The following is an 8,511-nucleotide window of genomic DNA, read 5'->3' on the forward strand; positions in this document are numbered from 1 at the left end:
CTTCTTATGAGTAAGAAGAAGACAATATTCAAAAGACAATGTTCAGGTTTGTCATTGGAATATCCTGAAATTAGTGATATTTCTAATGATTAGTGATATCACTGAAATTAGTGATATTATTTCTCATTGTCACTGGTATACCTCAAGTCAATTATGTGGATAATTAAGTGACATGAATCTGCTGCAAGAATATCTTCAGGTAAAAGTAAAACACTTTTCGTTTGTTCTAGCAACCTTTATTAGTTTTTCCAACTGCCGGTCACCTGAATTGCCATAAATTAGGAAAAGATGCAATTCCATGTAACAGAGGCATTTTTAATTGAAAGTGGGTGAGCTATTTTTTGCCTGTCCATGGCTTGCTATGATCAATAACACACTGCTGAATCCAAGTGGAGTTGATCTGAATGAACAAGGCAGGTATTTAATAAATTAGAAAAGAAATATTAAATAATTGAGGACTGGTTTTGTAACTTAAATATAAACCTATCTGAGCTCTTGTTTCAGAAAAGAAAAAAGTTGCCTAGGCTTGCATCCCTTTATTTTCTTCTCACTGATACTTCTACAGAACAAGGGAAATTCAGAAGCCCATATAAACTGCTGTCAGGAAAAACAAAACCTTCAAACTGCCAAATAATACACTGATACCAAACAATTAGTGTTTCATTCACCCATGTAACAAGATGAAAACTCAGGTTCCTGTAGTGCTTCTATGATGATTGACAGTATCACTGAAGGTTTTAACAAGTGAAAGAACTGAGCAGCAAGAACCTTCTATGTAATTTTGCAAGTTAATGTTATGACATCCTTTGCTAGCACAGCAGAATGGGTGCTTCACAAAGAAATTAATATATGTAAAGCTTTGGAAAAAGTAGATTATGATAAATGAGAAAATACTCTCAATCTTTCATTTTCTCACTTTTTTTTAATATTTTCCTTTTAGTTCCATTGCAGTATTTTGAATAGAACTGGTTTTTTCTCCTATGAAAAGCAACTCATCTAATTCCAACAGTCTCTACAGAAACCTATAATGTTAGAGAACGATTATTAAGTTGTGAAATGCTTATGTACACAGTGTTCTTTGGCTTGGACCAGACTAGCATACAGATGCAGAATCGGTGAAATTTTAAGTGGAAGCCTGATGGCTGTTTTGATTTAGGACAGATAAGCACACTGCTATTTCTGTTCAGGAAAGTTTTGCTCGGAGAGGTAATAAGATCATAGTAGTGCACAACAGCATTCCATATCTCTAGCTAATAATGTTCACAAATCTAACCACTCAGAAAGTGCAACCTTATCACCAACATCCACTAAGTAATGCACAAAAGCAAATAAGCCATGAAATCACATGCAAGAAATACTCAGGCCAGTCGAGAATAGTGAGAGCTGCCTAAATCCTTTTATGCTAAAATCACAGGAAAGAAAATTGTCTTCTTCACTCCATGTTGGCCATCACAATATTGAATTGATGCCTTTGTCCAGGATGGAAAGAACAAAAACCTATCCACAGCCTGTAAAACTGTTTTTCTGAGCTTGTATGTTTTGTCCACTTTGACAGTGTGATCGCTTGCATGAGCCACATGCACTGTTCCTTGCCTGAGAGGTTATTATTAGATGCATGAAATCAGTTGGAAGGCTGTTTTCTAAAGCCTGCCCCATTTTTTAAAGTACTTAAACACTGCAGGACACAGGCTAGTGAAGTGCCAAACTTTATAACAGGTCACTGCTGTTCTTCACTCCCTGAAAGAAATTGGGCTTACAGTGAGGAACACAAAGAAAGGAAAGGATAGGCACTGTGAGGGCAGGCTCCAAGCGCTAGCAGTGTCCTATTACACAACAAAAAGACAAGCTTAAAAATCATCGGGGTATGCAGGTTACCTGTTCTACAGATGAAACGTCTAAAAAAAGCCACTAATCTGAGCTGTGTCAGGAGGCAAACAATGACAATTTTCTTCTAATTTCAGGTTATGTCCTGAGAAATATTTAACTTCAGCAAAACACTGGAACACTAAATGCAGTTCAAAACTAATGTGTCTCCCCATTTATCCTCCTGGCTTTGATGAATACTCTTATGTTGCATCTGCTTGTTGAGTGAATTAAACTCTTAATCTCTGGCTGGGAGGACTGTCTCATTTCTGCTTGTTCAAGAACATGAAAACTCAACTGTGACTTGCCAGGACTAAGAATGTGCCTTTTCATTATCTCTGTTTGCTAGGTATTGGTGAGAACACAATGGGCTTACTAAGAAACTTGTCAATTCATGTCATTAACAGACTATTTTGTCATTATTGCTGGAAAATTGCGACAAAGTATTCCAAAGGGGAAAGTGGACAATTTCATGCAAACACACTTATCAAGCGAGCTGCAAATGGTAAAAAGAATAAATAGGAGCACAGTGTGTTTCTTATTGCTGTGACTGCATAATAGATCAAGCAACCTCACCCCCAGTGAATGATTTGACGATGCATATGCACTGCCACAATAGCTGCATTGAAATTGCACTGCTTAAGAAACATTTTTCACAAATCTGCCTCACATAAAATATAGTTGAGAGGGAACTCATTGATCTTGTGAATAGGGCTGAATTAAGTTAATTTTGAGACTTAAAATGGTTGGCAGCATGCCAAGGAGGGTTAGACTCCCACATTTCTCTATAATACTCTTATCCGAAGAGCAGTGCCAAAGATTTCTGAAACAGGAATGAGCTTTATCAGCAGAGAAAATTGCATGCAGATACTGTGATGAATGCTCTTAATCAGAAAGGTGTCTGTAACGCACCTGTATTTTAAGCTGCAAAGTCAGCATGTTGACATTCAATTGAGACTTTTGGTTGTTACTAAGTTACTTAGTTTTCAGGCAATGAAAGTAGGAAAATTCTGACAAAGACGCTGATTTTCTGCCTTAGTTTATAGTTAACAGCCTAATGGTGTAAAATTTACTGGACTGTAACAATAACAATAAAATTAATATAATAACAATACTAATAACACTAATACTACTAATATTTGCCTACAGTTCTGGAAGTATGAATCTCCATCTTTTTAACCTTTACAATTTTCTTATAACAGTGCCTAACATAAACTTTTAAGTGACATGAAGATAATCTAGGCTGCAAAGTGTGCTATTAAATAAAGTCACAGGGAAGATTACTGGAATGCAAGGCTTGTCTGCTAAATCACCCCTGTATTTACAAGGTACCCTGTATAGACAGGCAGAGCTGTAAGAGCTGTTTGATCTGGCACATAGTCTCAGTTTTGTAAGTAGGGGTCTGAAGACTCAGTTACAGATGGAAGAATCTGAAAACTGGAATTCCCCTCAAGAAAAAGGAGAAAAGTTTAACCAAGCTAGGGAGGATTCTTGGGCATATCACTGATTGTCCTAATAAAACTAAGCACAGTAAAGTGGTGCTTGTAGACATTAGTAGCATGTGTTTGCACTTGGTTTAGACCACAGATACCTTAATGTCTCATTTAGAGTTTACCTTGGCCTTGATACATGACTCATAGAGCAGAGGTAAGATCATAGGAGAGACATGAGCAGCAGTGAATTTGAATTTCAGGTGGAACTAGCAGGCACAAATTTGTGGTCTCTTTAACTAAAACTGTCATCATAGGAAGAGGGGTATCAGCAATAGAGCGGAGTGCCAGAGTTGGGGAGGCAACAGGCACAACCCTACAACACTCATCCTCCCACAGACTGGACACTTGCCATTTCCTTGGAATGGAGTGGAAACAATTTGGAACAATTGGTATAATGAACTAAGGACTCAAAACTGACACCACAGGTGGATATTACCTTGACAAAGGCAAGGAGCAACAAAGGCTGATCCCGTATCACTGAACTCAGCAGGAGTATTTAAATTTAGCTCAGTGGATGCAGGTGGTGAGAAGGAAGGCTGATAGGGCCCCAGGAGCCTAATTCTGTCCTAGTGTCTAGTGTTACCTGTGCAGGGGTGCTGGAGAAGAACAGAGGGTCTCATTTCTTCACATCTGCTCAAGCTCTCCTAGACATTCAGATTGTCTCTGAACCTAAGTTATAGGAGAAAGGAGGAAAACAGACAGCGAAAATGTTGAGAAACACTTTACACATGTTCCACAAAATATGTTCTAACAAGGCAGGTTGTGATTCTATTTTGCAACTCTAGGGATGCGAACAAATATTCTGAGGTTTGGTTCATTATGCATTTATAGCTTCAGGGATCTCCATTCTGTATAAGCATGCTTACCTACGTACAAGATGAAAATTAAAGGAGCTGTTTCTATCACTAAAACCTGAACATGTTGTCCCTGACAAGTGAAAGAACATTTTCTCTTACACCTTGCCAAACCACAAAGCTACTGCTTTTTGGCGTCAAATTATCTGACTGTGCTTTACTTCTCTGTGATGTATCTCCTTTATCTTCCTGGCACACACTTTTGCAATTTTAGTAGTATTTGCATAAATGAACATTGTCTTGCACAAATAGTTTCTTTGGAATGTGTGCAGTACTTTTGATTTTTCTTGGTAAACTATAAACTTTGGCAACTGAGGTGACTTATATGTTAAATCCCTACACGTCACTGTAATTAGATTACATAGGGAAATATTTGTACTGGTAATTGCTCTCCTGTTCTTAACTACAAGGAATAATACTATAAACATATCTATATTTATTTTAGTATCATCTGAAAGGTTTGGGGGGTTTTTTTGGTAAGGATATGTCAACTCTAGATTTACTAAAAACCAGTATTTTGATAATTGTCCATGTATATCAACAGGAATTTCTGCTTGTCTGTCTGTGAAAAGTATTTGTGAACAGACAATCATTCTTGAATCTTAATGTTAGCAGCAATGATTACTATATCAGCTACAGGTCATAACCATCATAAATAAGGAATTCAGCTTTGCATGTTCTTGGTAAATAAACAATAGAAATGCATTTACATAACCTCTACACCAATGAAACTGAAGAGGAATCCTTTATTAATACCTGGATTGCTGTGTTTTTACAAAAAATCAATAATAATATTTGAAGACTTGGAAAACTAAAGTCATGAGTGCCAAAAATATTAACTACTGATGCAATGATGGCCGTTTTACCTTGCTTCTGTGTAACTGAAAACTCCCCTATTCTGCTCTGCTCCTTCTCTGACAGTCTCTGGCTAGAAATTTTGTCTCTGTTTCCTCTGTCTCTTACTCCTCTTACCCCCGAAGCAGTTCATACTCCTCCATTCCTTTTCCAAGCCCTTACCATGTTATAAATAGCAACTATTCTGGTGTTCATCTTCTGATTTCTTCCTCAGCTTTCCTCATAATCAGCTTTCCCTTGTCCTCCACACTTCAAATTGCTAAAATAATTCTTTAGTTATCCCACTGTTTTCTACCAGGGAATTTGTTACTCTCAAGCCAACTCCTGTTAGCTGTTTCCTGCTATTCTGACTTACAGTCATGGTCCTCCCAGCTGTAAAACAAATAGTCAGAAGAGTGAATGTCTTAAATTTATAACATTCCATATCAAACCAAACTTGTTTTTTCCTTGTTATAAAGCCTAATCCAAGATTTCTTGTAATTGTTATGAGATAAAATTAAATAAAAGCTCAGTTGTTGAGTACAGAACATATCCGGGCAAACTTTCCAGGGAACAGATCATAATTCTGAAGCCATTAGCAATTTTGGGACTCATTTGGCCATTACCTGTAAAAATAAAATTTAAAAAAAATCTAGAAAAACTAAACGTAAAAATTGGGTTTTTTTGAATGAACTCCTTACATTTTTTGGCCGGATTTGCAAATAGACTAGAAAAGCAAAGGATAAAATTTTGTTTATCCACTACATTTCCTCTGTCTTTTCCTTTCAGCTTACATTAGAGTTCAGTAAGCTGTTTGTGTATGCTTGAATGGCATTTAAGGTTGAAGTTATTATACTTCATTTAGATTTCTTTCTAACTACAATGAAGGACACTCTGCTATAGAACTTAAATCTTACACTTCTGAGGCAGAAAACTGACCATAACCAGGGTACCAATGAATATTTCACAAATTTACACAAAACACTTCAACAAGAAGGAAACATAAAAAAAAAAAAAAAAAAAAAGAATTTAAGGTAACATCTTATGTCTTTCCCCACTGTAGCTCTTTGAAGGTTTTAAGTTTAACACATAGTAATTGTTAAACAGTTTGAAGTGAATAAAAGACAACTTTTTTTTTCTGTAAGTCAAACAAGGTATTACAATGACTATCAGTTTTGAACTACCAAATTTTTAAACAATTCTGCAACAAAATTATTATCAGTTTCACATAAACCACAGTTACTCACAGAGTGATTAAAAGGGACAAAACTGTTGAAGTCTTTGTTCACTTACCAACTCCAAGTTTTTATATAATAGATCTGTTTACACATTATTTTCGCAACCTGTGTTGTGTCAAATAAAAATGGCACCCTTCCTCATATATTTAATCCAGTCTGAAAGAGCTATCAAAACAGAGAAACACCACACAGGATCAGGTTCCATGGCCACTAATAACAGTATGGTGCTAAATACAGACATACTTGTTACATATGGCATCCTGGTATATAATGCTAATGACTTCTTACTAGCTTTAGGTAAATTATTTACTGGTCTTTCATTTGCAGAACTTCACAAGGCAGTAACCCCAAGTTTCTGTGGCTTCAATGAGTAATGAAAACTTCTACAATGTGAAAGATTTGGATGAACTGAAATTCGTATGAAGTGATCTCCTAGGTATTGCTATACCATGTCAGCACCTAACACTTCACTTGAAAAAATCAAATATTTGGTGTTTCTTGATTTCTTTGAGAAATTCAAAGTTTCAGAAACCAGCATGGACAATACCAGCAGGTAAGATGTTTGTGGGTACGACCTGCTTGGCAAATTTTGGTCTTTTTGCCTCTGCATAATTTATTGTACTTGGATTGTAATTTCAAAATATGAGAACTTTTTTTTTGCTCAGCAACAACCTGGAAAGGGAGGGAAAGAGATATGATAGTTTGCCAATCCATGAAAGTATTCATAGTAGTAAGAATGAGAGAAGTGGCATAAATGAAGGCAGAAAGACCTTAAGAGACAGAGTGAATGGTCAGTAAAACGACTGATAAAAATCAGATCAATTATATACATAGGCAAAAAAGAACCCTGGCTTCAAATATAAGCAGGTGGGTTCTGAGCCGAAAGTTGTCACTCAGGAGCAAGATCTCATTTCCATAAAAGTATCAACTCAATGCACTGTACCATCTTCAAGCTACCAAGTTCAGGTTTTACCATATCCAATCCTTGAGTCCTACTAGATATGGTGAAAACCACTGGCTTACATAGAAAAGCCTAACGGCTTTCTATTCTATTACTCACTGTCAATGAAACAAATTAATTTACCAAATTTGACATGACTCAGCCTAACAAACACATTCAAGTATTACAACTGGTACAGCAACAAAATGAGATTCAACCTTTTATTCTTATTCTTAATGTTCTACTTTAACTCTGCCAGCAGTTCGTTTATGCACCACTTTGGGGGCTGAGGCTGCACTTCAGTGCACTTCAGTGTGCCACTTCAGCTCCCACTGAATTAACCCTAATGAGATTGCTCAGCTTCCAGAGCATGCTATGCTCTGTGAAGAAAGGGCCCAGATTAAACAGAATACTGCTTCTTTTTTACCTCCTCCATGAATCAAAAGAACACAGGTTAAAAAGTCTAACTTTAAATATGAAGGAGTTTTAAGGGGGTTTTCCGTGAGGGGACAGTAGTTAAAAATGTCACAGACAATAAGGAAATGAGATGGTGGTGCAAAAAGATATTTACTTCTTTCAAAAGAGAAATAGCTCCAAGTACTGAAAATTCTTAGCAGAACTCTTAGCAAAATAAACTACTTCAAAGTGAAGGTGAAAAAAATAGCACACAGCAACAAAATTGACATTGGGCAGCAATTTCCAGTTGTGTCTTTTTAAAAGAGCTGCCTTATCTATTTGGGCAAAAAGAAATAAACAGCATGAAAAAATCCTTTCCATCTATACTGTAGCTAACATTGTGCCCTATTGATGCACACAACCGATTAATCATGTATTCCACTCCTTCCTCAGGAAAGATTCAAGATTTGTTTGAACTGCTATGTGCAAAGTTTACCCAGCCTATTTGGCTCATTTTGTAATTAATTGCTGCCATCACAATTGCAGCAGCCGTGCTGGAGCATGTAGCAGATCTAGACCAGAAAGGTCTTTGTACCATCAGCAAACTAAGCACTGTTTTTAACTCTCCAAATTTTCCAGTCCTGATGAACACAACTGCATAGAGTCACAGCTTGGTTTGCTTAGATATCTGATAGTATGGATACCAGAAAGGGATCTGGCTAACACCCAAGTTTTTGGCAGCAATAACAAGCACTGACTTGTGCCGTTCAATGCAGCTTGTTCCCAAAAACTCTGCAACCTCACAATTTGTAAAACCACATATGTACTTTTATACTGAGCTTTATTAGGTGTGCAGCCAACCTAGAGCAAAGCCTTGATCACCTAGCTTTTGT

The sequence above is a fragment of the Empidonax traillii genome, unplaced genomic scaffold (assembly GCF_003031625.1).
Source record: "Empidonax traillii isolate 1590-97213 ecotype Southwest subspecies unplaced genomic scaffold, ASM303162v1 scaffold1042:size202023, whole genome shotgun sequence".
Classification (NCBI taxonomy): Eukaryota; Metazoa; Chordata; class Aves; order Passeriformes; family Tyrannidae; genus Empidonax; species Empidonax traillii.